The sequence below is a fragment of the Papaver somniferum genome, chromosome 5 (genome assembly GCF_003573695.1).
Source record: "Papaver somniferum cultivar HN1 chromosome 5, ASM357369v1, whole genome shotgun sequence".
NCBI classification, from domain to species: domain Eukaryota; kingdom Viridiplantae; phylum Streptophyta; class Magnoliopsida; order Ranunculales; family Papaveraceae; genus Papaver; species Papaver somniferum.
Genome location: NC_039362.1, coordinates 5,759,001 through 5,777,717, shown reverse-complemented (window position 1 = coordinate 5,777,717; position 18,717 = coordinate 5,759,001). Strand labels below are relative to the sequence as shown.

The 18,717-nt window shown below is 34.1% G+C and overlaps 1 pseudogene; it reads left to right on the top strand.

The window, feature by feature from the left end:
* Window positions 1-4,204: 4,204 nt before the first annotated feature.
* On the top strand, window positions 4,205-15,496 carry LOC113280932 (annotated as a pseudogene).
* The last annotated feature ends 3,221 nt before the right edge of the window (window positions 15,497-18,717 follow it).

Below are 18,717 nucleotides of genomic sequence, written 5' to 3'. Positions count from 1 at the left end.
TGGAGGTCCAAATTTAATTAAAACATATAAAGGACCATAGATTTGAGTACATAATTGCTACACTGTTTACAAATTTGAGTACATATTTGCTACACTACTTAGGAATCTGAGTACTCCTCAATTCACTTTACTTTATTGCAGCACCAGCACCTCTGCAGTCAACCATTCACCACTGCCTTCAGCTCCATCTTCTCAGTAATCTTCTATCTTGCTGCATCACAATCTTCTTAGCTTAAACCACAACTGCAACAGCTACATCAACACCATTGTCATTTCAATTCAGCTGCAACACAGACTTGTTCTTCTTCCCTGTTTAAACAGCACTACCATCTTCATAAACCCATTGAGACGAACATTTCATCCACTGATTTTGTTCACAGTAATCACCACCTACAATTCCTCCTCTATCTCATCTGTATCTTCAGTTTACATCAGCAACCCAACCTTCTATGTTCCTCCAAATCCATTTGCAGCACACCTTCTTTCAAACACACATCACAACCAATTTGTAACTTCATCAAGACCACCACCAATTTCACAAGCTTGCAAATTTGAACCAACAACAACTCCTGTTCTTATCATTCAAAATCTGTCATTTCTTGCAATAAGTTCTGAACTGCAGCTCCAGATCATCTTCATATCCAATTCCAGTACTGAATCAAACGTAACAAAAAGCATCTATTTCAGTATTTCATATACGTACTGAATCAAACATAACAAGGAGCACTTCCTATCAGTATGCGATATATGTACTGAAGATTCATGAACTACAAATCAACAGTATGACAACAACAAGTGACAGATCTATGAAAAATAAGAGAATCGAAAGACATATTACAATATTTCACATAAGTACTGAAGGGTAAGACTAAAAGAAGAGAAAAAACACAGCAAATAGCACTTTCTATCAGTATTATACATACATACTCATGGATCGAACCAAAAAAGTGGAAAAACTTCAAATAAAACAAAATTAGAAGAGTTTTGTATCAGTACGCCATATATGTACAGTCAAATCATACACGAAAAACAACTGTAACAAACCTAAAAACCATAAAAGCGTCAATCAAATCGATTTAATTATCAGAATACAATCAAAAAAACAAATCAAAAGAAGAAAAACCGAACAAAATAATCAAATAAGATGATTAGAAAGCATACCTGGAAACAGAAAACAAATATTCTCCTCGTAAATCATAAGAATTTTATATTAGTACACCAAATATGTACTGTCAATTCATACACAAAAACAAAGTGTAACAAACCTGAAAACATAAAAACGTCATGAAAATCGATTTCATCTTCATAATACAATCAATAGAAGAAAAACGAAAAAAATAATTTTGCCAAAGAAACTATATTAATATTGTAAAAGAAGGTCAGAGGTTTCAACTCACTCTAGAAACCAACCAAAAATATGAAACTGAGTTTACGTTCAAGGATCTTACACCCTACTAATTTTTTTTGGGAAAGGCAGTCATTCATAATAACAAGTAACAACTTGCCTTGTCTTTAACAAAATTGCACTTGCTCCCTATCTCATTTTCAACTAGTTTCATAGTGTTACCAGTTTAAACATTTGACCAAGGAAAAAAAAAGATAATCCATGTCTTGTTACCATGATATTAAAACCCACTAGTCCGAGTAAATATTTAGTCGATCCAGTGAGAACTGACTATCATATTACGTAAGTCTGAGCTTGATAACTGATTTTATGAGCCCTGCCCCTAAGCCCTTACCCCAGGTTGATATAAGGCTGACATAGACTGAGATTAAAATGAAAATATTTTCATGTTGATATAAAGTTGGTGCCAGCCATTCCCAGATAGCGAGCCTACGTTGTACAGATATGCTTTTTAACCACTGTCTGCGCTATGTTTTTGCGATTCTTTTACTAGTAAAGTCTACTGAAAAATTAGGATAAACATCTCCAAATCCCTAAGAAAAATACTATAGAACAATATGTTGTAATTTAAAAAAAGAAAGAGCCAAGTAAAGAAAGTTACATACCATGAAAACAATGTTCCTTATTTCACATAAACGAGAAGCGTGAACCAATTGTTCCACTATTTCTCCTGATGATAAATGATTTTTAAACCCCATGCTTCCGGTTGCACAAAACGTGCAAGCTATTTTGCATCCCACCTGTGATAGAGAGAAAAATTGACTTAGGACTTAGAAGACTATCATCATGAACCAGGCTACTGGCCATAGTTAGGTTACTGATGTAGAGGAAACTGCTGAAAAGGGGGCTAATCTAAGCCCAAGAAAAAGAAAGCATAGATATCAGAATTTGTCAAAGCATTAGCTAGATAAATAACTCCTAGGAGGCGCTATAGCTATATAAGGGGATGTAAGGTATAGCAGAATCGTATGTCTTTTATCCATATAATTTGAATTTTGACTTTGTGGGACTTATCTCTATGTGTTCTAGCGTTTAGACGAAGTTCTCAATTTTCCACTATATACTTTTACTTCTTTTTAAAAAATAGAGAGGAATGGAGTTTTATTCAAACATTTGAGTCACTTCGTTTTCTTTAGAGTGAACCGACAAACTCAATTAGGGGTCCATGAATAAACAGACACTAACCTGGGATGACACACACAGGGTTGCCCTTACACCACATGGGTGTGGCTTTCCTCCGCACATCCCCAAACGAGAATCATATCTCATTATCACAGCTTCTACAAAAGCTCCATTCTACAAGAAAGAATAAATTCTGTCAGATTAGTGAAATTCCTGAACAGACACAAAGATGAACACAGTATTGGTGGTGAAACATACATGGAAACACAACAAATCTTCTTGTCGTGAGTCATAAATGCATCTTCTTCTTCTTCATTCAAAATAAGTTAGGTTTCTGTCAATACAGGATATACGTACTGTTGTTTCATACAAAAAAACAAATCTAAAAACAAACAAAATGGAACTAGTTAGATCAAATCTAATAACGAAATGAACCAAAAACGTGATTATTCATCTAGATCTAGTAAATAATCAAGAAATCAAACATGGAGATCAAAATCTTAATCAAACACCACAACGATTAGACCATGGATCGAACAAAAAAAACTGGAAAAACTTCGAATAAAACAAAATCAGAAGAGTACGCCATATATGTACTGTCAATTCATACCAAAAAAACACTTTAAAAAACTGAAACCAAACCTATAGATGCATAGTAAACACAGATTAACAGTTGGTTAATACACAAAACCAAACTGAAACCAAACCAAAAGCCACGAAAGTGAAACTAAAATACCAGATCTACAAACGAAACGAACGTAAAACATGATTTTATAACTAGATCTGGATTATTTTCATCAAAAACCACCAGTACATCATATACGTATTGATGATTAATACACAAAAGAAAACTAAAAACAAACTAAAAGACCAACAAAAATGGAATTAAAACATCAGATCTACTAATGAAATGAACATAAAACATGACTTTCTATCTAGATCTGAAGGATTTTTATCAAAATCGAAGTAAAAAATTAAAAAATCAAGCATGAATATCGTAAGAACAAAAAATCCACCTACCGATTACACTTGCAGAGCTCGAACTCATGAATCGAACTCACGAATCGAACAAGGACCTCAAATAATCTTCACTTGCAGAGCTCTTCTCTGAAAACATAAATTGAGAGAATGAAAAAGAAACGAACGTGTTTCTTAGCTTAAAAAAACTTGCGGGATGTTTTGGGAATTATGATAATACGCCACATGTGTCCCGCACGTGTACATGACCTAGGCTTAAAAAATTAGGTCCGGTTTCATGTTTTCTTTTAATTATGGACCTATGCTTGCTGGGCTTTAGTGGATGGACCTGCCATTAACTAAGATTACCATAATAGTACCTATTGGTAATTCCTAGATATCTAAAACAAGATAAACAAATGCATGCCCGTCTCTAGATCTAATTTACTTGATACAGGAAACAAAATATCTTCAATAATATCTTCTCTTTAGATCAAAAAAAGATGCAACAAACAAAATCCTTGTTCAATCTCGAACACTATATTGAAAGCCCAAAAACAGTATTTACACTGTGTTGAAATATCATTCAACAACTAACGTTAAACATCCATATTCAGTAACTAACATTCAACACCACACCACAGGCAACTAACATCTGGACATTCGATGCATATATATGTCATGCAACATGAGTATATGCAGATACCTAAGCCTGTTTTGGTTAATAATTGTTTAGAGATGTGGAAACTTAAGGTTGCATGCAATGAAGGACCCTATAGTGAATGGCTTTTCACTACCAATAATTATGCGGGAAGACAAACTTGGGAATTCGATCCAGATGCTGGGACTCCCGAAGAAAGAGCCGAAGTCGAAAAGGCTCGGAAAGAGTACTTTGACAACCGATACAGAGTTAAAGCTTGTGGGGATGTTTTATTACGATTACAGGCACGTATTAACTTGTTAAGACAAGCACTTTATAATTAACGATAACAGTACCTGTGAATTAGATACTCGCAATATTTGCCATAGTACTGAGACACTATTTTGATTATATTTTCTGTGCAGCTATTGAAAGAAAACAAAGGTAAATTTGATCTAAATATACCACCTGTGAAGATAAGTGATGAAGAGGAAGTAACTTATGAAGCAGCTACAACCACATTGAAGAGAGCGGTTCGATTCTATTCTACAATTCAGACACAAGACGGTCATTGGGCTGGAGAAATGGGGGGACCAATGTTTTTTACGCCTCCCTTAGTAAGCACTAACAAGTAACAACTATCCTTTGTTTTTTTTTTTTTTTTGTTTTGTTTTGCGGAAGTTGATTATTGAATGCAGGTTTTCACGCTGTATATCACGAAAACTCTTAATACAATTTTAACTTCGCAAGAACATATCAGAGAGAGTCTCCGATATATGTATTGTCATCAGGTGAGGTGTTTAATATTGTACGGAAATTTAGCATACACACCATGGTTCAATCGCATAGGTGCTATTTCAAATGTTAAGAAAATATATAATAAGTTGTACGTTTCAATTATATGTGTAGAACGCAGATGGAGGTTTCGGGTTCCATGTTGAGGGGCATAGCACCATGTTCGGCACGGTCTTAAACTACATTTGTATGCGCATGTTAGGAGAAGGGCCTGATGGTGGTCAAGACAATGCCTGTCAAAGAGCACGGGAGTGGATACTTGATCATGGAGGTGCAACGCTCATACCATCTTGGGGAAAACTCTGGCTTTCGGTATATCCTAAAATATTTGTTCAAGTCTATTGATGACTCGCAATTAACAAACTCTGACGCCTAGACTATGAAGTCCAAGGGCCTAACTAGTTAACCTCAAAAATCGACTTATAAGAGTAAGATTAAGATTGGTCAAAGCTTATTAACTGTAGGGTTTTATACCGCTCATACAATGTGAGATTGATCTCATCACACCTCCTCACGTGTAGCCTCGTTCGATCTAATACATAAACATTTAATTGATTGACGTGGATAGAATGAGAGCACTGAATTAATGTGAGACTACACTCATCACCCTCCCTTATGTGGACATTTAATTAATATGAGACTATGCTAATTACGCTCCCTTATGTGTAGCCTGGTTGGGTAAAACATAGGATATTTAATCGGTTGACGTGGAATCCGATACCATATTCAAGTCCCAGGACCTACGACCAGACCTAACTAATCTTGACAGCGAGATCTTAGATTGTCCATTCAACGTTGGAGTATTGTCAACATAGACTTTGTATAACATATATGTATATACATGATGAATTTGAACATTATAATTCATATTTCCTGAAGTTAAGCGGATGAGATTGAGAATTGCAGATACTTGGACTATATGACTGGTCAGGATGCAATCCATTGCCTCCCGAATTTTGGCTTCTTCCTTCTAGTTTGCCGGTGCATCCAGGTTTGTATACTGAATAATATACTAAGAGAGCATCTGAGTTGTACTGCTACTACTATGTTAAAGTAAAAGAATGTTACCTAACGCTTATGTACGCAGGTAAGATGTGGGTTTACTGTCGATCGGTTTACATGCCAATGTCATATTTTTATGGGAAGAAATATGTTGCACCTATTACCGACCTCATTTTATCATTAAGAGAGGAGATTTTTGTCCAACGTTTTAATGATATCAATTGGTCCAGTACCCGTCATATTTGTGCTAAGGTGCGCCTAGTAAACAAACTTGTAAATGAAACCAATAATTAACGAATCTGTAATAAGCTCGAGTAATTAATTAGTACCATAACACATCTAATCCACAAATATATACAATGTAGGAGGATCTCTTCTACTCGCATAACCTTGTCCAGAATTTGATATGGGACTCCCTACACAGTATAACTGAGCCACTTCTAAAATTATGGCCGTTTTCAAAAATTAGAGACAGGTCTATACGAGTAACAATGAAGCATCTCCATTACCAAGATGAGGTCACTTGCTACAGAGGCATTGGTGCGGTAGAAAAGGTACTACTACCTCCGTTTCTAGAAAAGATGTACCATCATTTTTTTTCTTTTTAACCTAAAAACAGGCCGAATTGAAACGTAACTTTTTTTCGGAAACAAAGGGAGTATATTATATGCCTACATTTCTCTTGAAAAATATACAGTCAATGGGGCAGGTAAACTCTTAGTTTCTTTTCTCTTTGTGTTTTTATGTATACAGGCACTGTTTATGCTCGCCACTTGGGTGGAAGATCCAGATTCGGCTGCATTCAAGAAGCATCTAGCGAGAGTCCCGGGTTACTTATGGGTAGCTGAAGATGGACTTAGGATGCAAGTAAGAATCGACTGTCTAGCAAAAATAGCCACGTTCTTTTGTATATTTTCTAGGCAAGAATATATCCTTTTGTATTGTCTAGGCCTCTTTCCTTTATATTAGTTAGATTGAAGATTTGCTTTTTATCATACGTGATAACAAACTAATAATTAACGGAAACTCTTTTACCTTGGGGACGCCATTTACAAATTGCAGAGTATAGGTAGCCAAACATGGGATACTAATTTCAGCCTGCAAGCACTTCTAGCAAGTGGTGATGATATTATAGATGAAATCTCTTCCACGACACTTCGAAAAGGACATGATTACTTGAAAGCTGCACAGGTTTTTTTTTTTTTTTTTTTGCTTTCCTAATCATTACTAATAGAATTTTTTAAATACCTTAACTTGATGCTGATAAAACTGTACAAAATTAGGTTAGAAATAATCCTCCAGGAGACTTCCGAAAAATGTTTAGTTACATTTGTAAAGGAGCATGGACTTTCTCGGACGGAGATCATGGCTTGCAAGTTTCAGATGCTAGTGCAGAATCTCTATTGGTAATTGTTAATTAACATTCATTAAGTAAAATATTTTTGACCATTTTTAATTTGTTTTCTGACAAACAACTACCAATCTTTCGATAGTGTTGTCTAATGTTTGCACAAATGCCACCCGAAATTGTCGGCGAGAAAATGGCAGACGAGCGTATGTATGACACTATAGGTTTCATTCTTTCCATGCAAGTAAGAACCACTTCTTTTTTATATTTTAACATTTCAAGTGAAGCTCAAATTCCTTGAACTTGAATTCATCATGATACTCCATATTGTATACTCGTAAATGCCTCAGTGTCCTGATGGTGGGGTGACAGTATGGGAGCCTGGAACAGCATCAAAATGGTTGGAGGTACAAATGAAGTTGATATTAATTATATATTGTATATAGCGGTAAATTTTCAGTTTAACTGCCTAAGAGTTATTTTTTTCAGTTTAACTGCCTAAGAGTTATATACTATGTTTTATAGCTGCTCAATCCATCAGAATGCCTTCGAAGACATTGTTATTGAACATGCCTACGTAGAAGTCGCTGCATCAGTGCTTCCAGGTTTAGTATTATTTATGAATCTGCATCCGGAATACCGAAAGCAAGACATCGAGAAATTTATAACAAAAGCGAGAATTTACATCGAAAATGAGCAGAAGCCAGATGGCTCATGGTATGAATAAACGTTATATCCTATTTGAATTTATGCAAATAAGAACCTTTTTTCTGTTTGAACGGGTATGTTTAGAATTTTTGAGAATTTTAATGACTTTCCGTAGGTATGGATGCTGGGGAATATGCTATACATTTGCAACTTACTATGCCCTAAAAGGTTTGGCTGCAGCCGGACAAAATTACAACAATAGCCTAACAGTTCGCAAGGGCTGCCGGTTTTTGTTATCAACGCAAAAACCATCTGGAGGTTGGGGAGAGAGTTACCTTTCGTGCCCAAGAAAGGTATGTTAAAGATACAGTCGCAATGTGCATGACTGGGATGATACCTGCAGGATTTACATAATGAAGATCCAGGCCCTATAATTTCATGCTCGGTTATGAAACAGGTATATGTACCACTTGAGGGTGATGAGACAACCTTGATGCAGACATCGTGGGCTCTGATGGGTCTTATTCATGGTGGTCAAGTAAGTGATATACAATTATGGTTTATTTGGGAAGGTTTAGATTAATTTTTGAACGATTTTTCGGACACCATGATTTCTTTTTTTTTTTTTTTTTGCCGGGACCATTCTTCCTACTTTGGTCATTATGAAGTAAAATCCAAGACCCCTTATCTATATATTTTTTCTTTTTGCCAAAATATCATTTTTATTAATAATTAAGTTAGTTAAGACAATAAATTATTTAGTAAGACTAGAATTAGCGTTGAAACAATTGCTGAATTATGCCTATAAAACAATCATAAAAAAACAAACAAAACATTGTTATGGCTGAGTCGCGGACTAGGTCGCTTTCTTTAAGACGTTTCGCGGCTCTGCCCAAGATTGTGCAAGCAGTTCTTCAGTGGCGTGTCGTCTCCAGGATAAAACATCCGAGTTCAATCTCTTACACAATCACTCTTGCACGATGAGAGGATGTGAAACTTCTACGCTTCATTCTTGCTCAGAAACACTTTTAGAAAAATTAAGGATGATCACACACTTGTTTTTCTTTTTCACAAAAATTCATTTTTCTTTGAAAACCCAAGAGACATAAAAGAGAAACTCTTTCTATAAAAAAATGTTTCAACAACTCTTCTAAAAATCCCATTCTAAAAGTTCCGATCTTTTATTTTTAAAGCCAAGAATAAATAAATATGGATTAAATGAAAGACATTATTAAGATGTTAATTAGCATTATTAATTCGTTCAACAAAAAACGATTTTGACATTAACACAAAATATTTATTCTTTAAGAGAGAGAATAATTATCACATTTACACCATTTAAATGAGACACTAAGTTTTGGAAACTAATAATGTTTTTACAACATATATTCCCAACAATTAGGCAAGGAGAATTAAGATTAATGACGTTTGAAAGGGGACGAGGAGAAAATGAGTTTTTGGGAGTAAATCTTCAAAAATTAGTTTTGAGATTCTTGTACTAAAAGTGAGTTATTTGAAAGTCAATTTCGAAAAATGCTAATCTTTTAGTTTCATAACGATTTAGTGACGAGTGATTTGTGAAAATGAAAACTTTTAAAGGGTAGATCGGCAAAGTAGTTACATGTACGGATATGAAAATATAAGTACATGTAGCATTACATCCTCTTTAATGAAGTTTTGGACTAGGTATGTAAGACTAGAAAAACAGAAATACAGGTAGTCGAACATTCTTTTTAATGGTGTATGGACTAGGTTCGAAATGGAAAGCTCAAGAAAATCTAGCCAAATTTCCATTTTGTGTTTAACAAAGTCATCTTCGGAAATATCGAGACTACCATATATGTTCCTAGACGAACCTAACATAAAACCTTAACATATATTTACAGAAAGTTCTGCTAGCTAGGAAACTAGAAGGTTCACCAAGGAAATTAGAAAGTTCGTCTAGGAATTTTCTTCGAAATAGCCGAACATACGTGTACAGAAAGTTGAGCTAGAAAACTTTTTTTAATATCCAAATTGTTCTTCATATTCTTCATTTCAACAAGGTTTAACGTGCGCCTATAGTTTTTTTCACAAAACTCCTAGCCAAATATCTCTCTGCGACTACAATATTTACGATTACTACTCACTGATGTATAAATTAAGAAGACATGGGTTAGTCAGAAAATGCCATCTAGTGTACAAATTTCTAAAATACGTGATTTAAAAAGATCAGGAAAGTGGAAAAGAAAACAAAATGGAAGAGTTTATAATGAAAATAGATTATTAGAAAAATTGTGTTTCTATATTTATGAATTAGAGTTTTAATTAGGTTATTAGTTTTGAACTAAGTTTACGATGGATTTGGATGCAAAATTCTAAAGGTGGAATTCTAGGAATTTTCACTTAGCTACCTAACACATGAGAAATTTGCATGATTCCCAGTATTTATAATCTCATGCGGTTATATATTCCTCGAAATTGTGAAATCCACGACCAAGCACACTATTAGGTTAAGTACGGAATAACTACATTATTTACTATAATTAGGGATCCCTAGCTCTTCAAAATAGATGACCAGTGCACAAGAGTCCCCGCAAAAATATCATGATGCCAAAAAATTGCTCATGTTTTTCCACCCTAAGTTTTCATTGGTCCATGAAAACTTCCTAGTTAACTAGACCGGTTTCCACCCCCATAAGAAATCCCGTAACTATCCTAGGTACACTCTAGAGAAATGTCCAACGTTTTATGCACGTTGCATCCTTAATGTTCTACTTGGAAGGAGGATAGGTTATCGACTGTAATAGCAGCATTGTTAATAGCGGGTACAAATTTAGTTAGGAGGGTGCCAAATCTCATTAGATAAATAATAAAGTCCTTTGAATTTAGTACCCTCCCAGTTACCTGGTAACCCCTTTACCAGCCATGTTGTGATAGACAATGGTCCAACAAAAAAGACTGCATGTCACTCAATGTACCAATTATTTTGGTGGAAGTTCAGTGCATAATAAGATGAGTGTTGCAGGCAAAACAAATCAGCATCAGATTCCTGACTAGTTTTGAGCCCATGAGAATTACTTAGGGACTAGCTCTATAGTCAAGATATTGTATTTTCAAGTAACTTAAAAACTCCTTAACCAATTATTTTTGTTAATGACTAACTTATTCCTGATTAACTAGTGTTAATATGGTCGATTGTTATATGCGTAATCCTGTTAACCAAGGACTCAACTAATGTCAATTGATCACCATAATATGCAAAAAAGATAAAAATAATAATAATAATTAAGAACATCAATCAAAAATCGGTGGATGTTTATGCTTTCGTAGACCGATTCTGGGTTGATGTACTCATTCACAAAAACCATGAAGAATCAGTATATACGGGTATATATATTAACTGATTCTAAGAAAATGACACTCCAGAATTGGTCAATATTAACAGTGTATCGATTTAGCTTCAAAAGTGAAAAAGAAAAAGATTATTTTACTCAAAATCGGGTCCATGTAAACACAATTTAAATTCATACTCGAGCTAAGAATGAGTAGGTTTCATACTCATACTCATATCAAGCATGAATCGTGCTCTATTTTGAATGGGTATATAGTTATATACTCATTCTTAGTTCGAGTACAAAATCATACTCATTTTTGGTTTGGGAATAAGTTTTTTTCAATTATATTCATTTTCAGTTCGAGTAAGAAATCATACTCATTCTGTATTCGAGTATGTCATAAGAACGTTAACAATCGCCGGATGTTTATAATCATATCGACCCATTGTAGCTTAATAAATTAACATAAAAAATTGGAGCTTAATAAATTAACAGAAAAAAATGATATTTCCTTTAACCAGAACATGTATTTGTGAATATCCATATTGGGCAATTATGGGTTCACGTTCTTCATCCACGAAGAACATCAAGAATAATTAACCTACATGTATATATGTGCATATTAGCTTATTGTTCAATCTATGGTCAAAGTCGGATGCAATGAAAATATGTAGATTTTTTTGAAATATCGATAACTTATCCTTAACAACCTAAATGTTCTCAATCCTAAATTCCCAACTGAGTATCATACTTTTATCTTCTCCGTCCAAAGAAAAACAAAATACCTAACCTTTTATAAAAGTATATGTTGGGCACCAACATAGGATGACACACAAAAAAATCGATCACTTAGCCTAAGAGCAAACGGGTGTTGAATTGCCTCAGAGATATTTAAAGAAAATGTGTTGTAAATGATTACTTACTTGATCAACCCATTTGGTATTACTAAATGTGTAAAACGTGCCGGACTAGCATGGCCAGCCCACGAAGTCATGTGTTTAGGGTATTGTGTTGTGCCGGAGATTAAGGCGTGTTGTGATGTGCCGCGCTAGATGATGTGTTTTGTTGTGTTGTTCCGGAAAAATAAACGTGTTGTGTTGGGTCGGGCACATTTATTTTGTGTTTTTCAAAGTAAATATTTTCCAAATATTTAGGTATTCTATGGGTTTTTATAAAAATAAGTAAATGTAAAAATGATCAAATGTCTAAAATTGGATAGAATAAAGACTCTCTTGTAAAATATACACAAAATGTGATGTATTTTGTAGTGTTTTATGCATATTATGACGCGTTGTGCTGTGCCATGTGCTTATCCGTTGCGCGTGTTGTTTTGTGCCACTGTGCCGATTAGGCTATCCCAGCACAACCTACAAAGCTAACATGTTGCTTTGTACTGGACTAAGTCACCTGCTGGGTTGTGTTGTGCTCAAATTTCAACTCGCTGGGATGGGATGTGCTCGTGCTGGCACGACCTTATTTACACCTCTAGGTATAACGCTCTATAATAGTCGATATTGTTGAATGAACAATGAAGTACAACAAAAGCCAAATCCGAGTAACTACTAAAGGGTTTGGGATTAGAAAGGAGGGGAGAACTTATATGGTAAATGATGTTTCAGACAACAATATTATAAAAGAATCGTCAAAGTTACACATAACCGTAAACATCTGTTACTTTTAGAGTTTTTCTTACCTGTAGACACCATGGAGGGGTTGTTTGATTAGTAAACTTAATCACAGTTGGGATCAAGGATACAATAGACATTTCAATACTCTCTTAAAAACTCAATCCCTCCCCTAAGATTTTAGTTCTCTCCTTGTAATCCTTCCTTCTACATGTCCATTTTTTTCCTCCTATTGACAAGACTCATGTATGTATATATATATGAGAAAAATTTCATTCTTGAACAACCAAGAGATAATTAGGTGCTTCAAAAAAAAAAAAAAACTAAGGAAATTTATTTTTTTTTTAGTTTGTGACTAGATCACAGTTAGAGACCTACGTAACAATTTTTAGACTTAGAGATGCTCTGAGTTATGAGAATTACAAAAATTTGATTTCCCATAATCAGATCCTAGTATATAGGAGTGATGACCTTACAATATAAAGTCTAAGACAAAGCTGTATCTACTATTGCAACTGTAACAATAAAACTCAAAGAAAATGTTAGAACTGATTTTCTGAAAAGATTAAATAAACACTCAAAATGTCGACAACAAACAGAGGACAGAGTCACGTGTTCAACACGCTGTCCTTAACATAATAGTTGACCGGTACACCTCAATAATGAGTGATGCCTATACCCTGTGGTCAAGTTGTATCCAGAATAAAACTGCCCGATGCAAGCACTGTTAGCACTACAGTACTTGCCCACTCTTACGAACTCAACAACAATGGCACAAAGAAAGAAAAAACCACACAGAGGGAGAGAGACGAAAAGAAGAGGATAGTAGCTCTTCTGGACACAAATTGAAATAAAGAACACGAGTGGTTTATATAGGGGAGAATAGAGAGGTCGAATTGATTATGCATTAAGAGCGAATTAATGAGAGAATAAATCAGAATTAAAGATAAAAATAAAATCGAAATAATTCAAGATTTTTTCAAAACGGTAATAAAACAGCCATGCACATAAATGAAAATATTCTCGCCATAACTTCCATGCACATAATTAATGACAAAATTTAATTTAATTTAAATTCTTTTAGGAAATAATTTCAAGGAAATTTTTCCAAAACAAGGAATGTCTTGGTTGACCTGTCCACGACGGTGGCAGGAGCCCGAGCCTTGAGCCCAAGCCTTAGTGGAAACAAAAATATTTCTCCCCACCCGTTCCAACCACATTGTTTTACTAAATATCTATAAAGGATTAGCTATATAGTGGATCTCCTCTTTAGTTATACCCAATGTGGGACTAAAGGACCTATTTCATTCACTCATAGAAAACGAGTAAGAGCTCTTAGAGACCCAAGGGTCCCAAGTTTCATTCCCACCAAGACCATAAAATCAAAACATTAAAAACTCATCTTCTCCAACATCTACACCTTCGGGTAAACCTCCAAATAAATTTTCATGTCACAATTTTTAATCAATAAAAGTTATCATGTGGAAACAAATATCAACGGTAATATGTTTTATGTTTATCTACGTGTGAAAACAACCTAAACAAAACCGTGACCTCTGGAGATGAGTTTTAAGTATAAAAATCTTATTTTCAACAACTTTCGTAAGCAAATCTAATGAAGCTTTTCACATAGGATTTCTTTAGACCCGTTATTGAAAATGATCTGAGTTGATGACTCTCACACATTCCGAAAAAAAAATACCCAGAAAATATTTTTGATTTGTTTTGCAATCAAATTTTTTATTGAGAGGGAATAATATATTAGAAGATCAGGTATTAATTTACAAGGATCATTTAGCAGCATCACAAATGCAAAACTGTTTTCCATTGAAACACGATATGACTTGAAGCAATATCCTTAAATACATCCTTATCAAAAAGACACAAAATAATAATTGTCTTAACAAGCAAAATAACCTCCTCAACTATCATAGTTATTCCTCCAAACACTCTTATGTTTCTCTCTTTCAAATGCCACTACACTACATATATCACCTTCCACCAAACCTCTCTGCGTCTTTCCTGCAAATGGTTCAATTTCCAAGCTTCAAAGTTTCCCTGACCATAATTTCGAGACACTCATGATACTTTTAAATCCTTAATGAACTAATACTAGACTTCAAAAACAAAAGAACAACATACAAAAAGATGGTCTGTTGTTTCCTTTTCTCTCTTACTGAAAATACAGATCTAATTTTGAATATTAACCCCTCTATGTTTAAGCACTCTGAGAGTAACCAAAAAATTACAATTTAAGATTAACTATATCTTTTTAATTTCCTTTTAGAAATAAATATATTAATAGATATGGTAATTTTTGATGTTTTGAGCAGGAGGAGAATGATCCAGTTCCTTTACAACGTGCAGCAAAGTTATTAATCAATGGTCAATTGGAAAATGGTGATTTCCCAACGGAGAAACTCGGAGGAGTTTTCATGAAGAATTGTGTGGTAAATTATTGTTCGTATAAAAGTGCTTTCCCTATAATGGCTCTAGCTGAGTATCGTCGTAAGATACTAAAGTAATTCCGCAAACTTTAGAGGATGTTCATTAAGTTAAGTTCGTGAATTTTTATTGTAATAATGTATACGTATATTTTCAATTCTCGTCTTCGTAAGATGTAAGAATTTTTATTTATTCTGGAATAATTATCATGGTTTTTAACTACTAGTGTATCGTTATTAAAATCTTGTTTTCATGCTTGTTTTTATTTTCCGTATAATATTGTAATCAATGAGAAGTTAATTTATATATATTGTGAAAACCAAGTTAATTTATCAAATTTTGTAATATATATTTTTCTCTACTTTTTTTCTTTAAAAAATGTATTACACTTATGGATCAATGAGAAATCAGGGTGCTTTCATGACAAATTTTCTTTTTTGATCTTCAGTGTTTCTGTAACGCCCTAGGTAAAACACATACTTAGCTAACATGATTACAACCTTAAATGGAAGCATCAAATTCCGGATCATTAATTTTAAGAATCATCATTACATAAGTAACCCAAAACAAACCTAAGCTCTCTGATACTTAATTTATGAATGAAAATCTCACGAGTGGTATAAATACGTTAGTCGGTTGCTTTATAAATAAAAAAGAAAAACATATATAAAAAGATACATAAACATGGATATCTTCATTGAATCACGTGCACCATTTTTTATGATAACTGAAGTTGATGCGAAAACGAGTGAGCGCATCATCCCAAAGGTTACTCAGGGGAAATATACATAACTTTCACGTGATCACTAACATGCTTAGCAGTTCCAAGGGAAACGATAATTGAATAGGCAAACATACGTAAAATCCATATGAATAATTATCCCAGATACCTCGGTTTATAATATTTGCCTCATCCGTACTATTTAGGATATAAAATTAAGAGTTGTAATATTGCACACCCCGTGCTATAATAATATAATTACACTTCCCGTGCTTAATAATAATATTGAATTCCCCGTGCCACTTAACTTAGCAAGGAGTTGTGAGGAGACTAAAAGATTCCTCGTGCGGAAACCGCACAAACACACATTAAAGTATTCACCTAGCTATCTGCAAGCATCGAAAGTATGCTATTCATTAAAGAAATGTTATTCTAACATATATTGTGTACCAGAATAACAATATCCGTGAAACAACACCATCATATGATCCTCAGAAATGACGCTAGAAAAAACTAAATTTGTGTTACATCTTGACATCGCCCTATTCATGGAAAGGACGATGCTAGAATAACACCATTCTCAAATAATAACATCATCCACACGAAATTCCAATAAAACGCATGAATCAAGAAACTATCATCACAGTCTAAAAGATTTTACAATCAAGCATAATATGCACACGAATGAATTCTCATAGTACAATATAAAAAATAATATTGAGAATGAAACCCTTGATAATAATATTGGAGTCTAACCCGTAATCAACATAAAATAGATACAACATTTGGAGAATCTAAACAATAGATACCACACAACATACCCATCCAATTTGCTCACATGCAGTAAAGACACATTATCTATAATACAAAACAGAATAGGTTTTTGAGCGTGGATGGTCGGATAACATTTTTAGAGACAAACGTTGCATCCGACCATCCCAGTCTCATCCCAGCGAAAGACATCCGACGGTAGTCATTTTTATAACCCATCTCATTATGAATAAAAAATTATTAATCTTTAATTATTGCATCACCTCATAACTCAAGATATTCAAAGAAACATTAAGAGCATCTCCAACGCTAGAGGTAAAAGTCATCCTACGTGGATGTCTTATTTATACCTTTGGGTTATGGGTCACTTACTACATGACAAAAATAAACAAAGATAACACTCTATGCCTAAATTCCATCTCCAATGCCCAAGGTCTAATTTCACACTTTTTATTTAAATGTAGACACAAAAGATAATGTGGACTCATGACCCAAGGTCATGAAGAAAGTCTTATTTAGACTTTCTCCTTTACCCGAACTTTAGCCATGTCATCTCTTCTATGACCCTCACCTTTGCATTGGAGATGAAACCTTGGTGAAAAGGATATTAAATCCTATGTGTCGTACTAATTTAAGACCTCTACCCCTTGCATTGGAGATGCTCTAAATGAAATCATAATATATCATACATTCATTAATTGGATTTAGTGGTGGAATGATTAATTTAATGGGAAATAAGATTTATTTGTTTATTTTTATTCATAACTCATAAGTGAGATATGCATACACACTATTACAGTACTTAACTGATTTTGTGTTCGTTTTTGGATAATGTATATGAATGATTTTACAATGTATTTATAGACATTATTTTGGGTTATGGACAAATGAAATAAAATCTCTTCACAGACATTATTTTACAATGTACTTAAAATAAAATAGAAAACTATCTTGCAAAGGAACAAGATTTAAAGTCCGGAAAAAAGAAAAACTACACCAGTCAGATATCATGTTAAAGCAGTGTTGTTACAACACGAGCTATCTCTAGATATTTATTAGAACTCTCTGTTAACCTCATGTCGTGTCGTTACGGCACGGGTTATTTCTAGTATATAATACAAAACAGATGGGGTTTTTGTTCCATGAACAGTCGGATAACATTTTAAGAGACAAACGTTGTATTCAACCATCCCAGACTCATCCCAGAAAAAACATCCAACGTATGTAAGAGTTGTAACCTCTTTTCATCATGAATATACTTTAAATGAATTCCCCTATAATTAAGATCATAAATAAAAATTAAACGTGATTTTTTTTTGAAACCATTAGCTTTAATTATATCATTATTTTATTTTTATATTATATATTCACCATCTACAAATAAATAAATACTTAAATAAATAAGGCACAAAAAAATCTTTAAAACCAAGAATCACAAAATTTTAATTATATCCACAAGGGAAAATTAGGCTAACGCCCCACCCATGGGTTACCCATAATATGAGGCCCCTAATTAAAAGAAGTTTAAATCTAAACCCGAATTATTAAAAGACAGTAATACCTTTATAATCATTGTCAATCCCCTAATTAAATAAATTTTAAATTTAAGCCCAAATTATTAAAATAGAGTAAAATGATATCCCCACCACCACCACTGCCTCTCACCACCACTGCCACCGCCCACCACCACCTCCGACCACCAATCGTCGTCGACGACCACCACTACCACTGCCTCCAACCACCACCACCTCCCAACACATCCATATGCCATGTGTAACGAGAAGTTACACATCCGTATGGCATATGTAACAAGAAGTTACACATCCGTATAGCATGAAACAGTTACATATGTGCATATGATATGTCATGTGTACTTAGAAGTTACACATCCATAATGAATATGTATCCAGAAGTTACACAT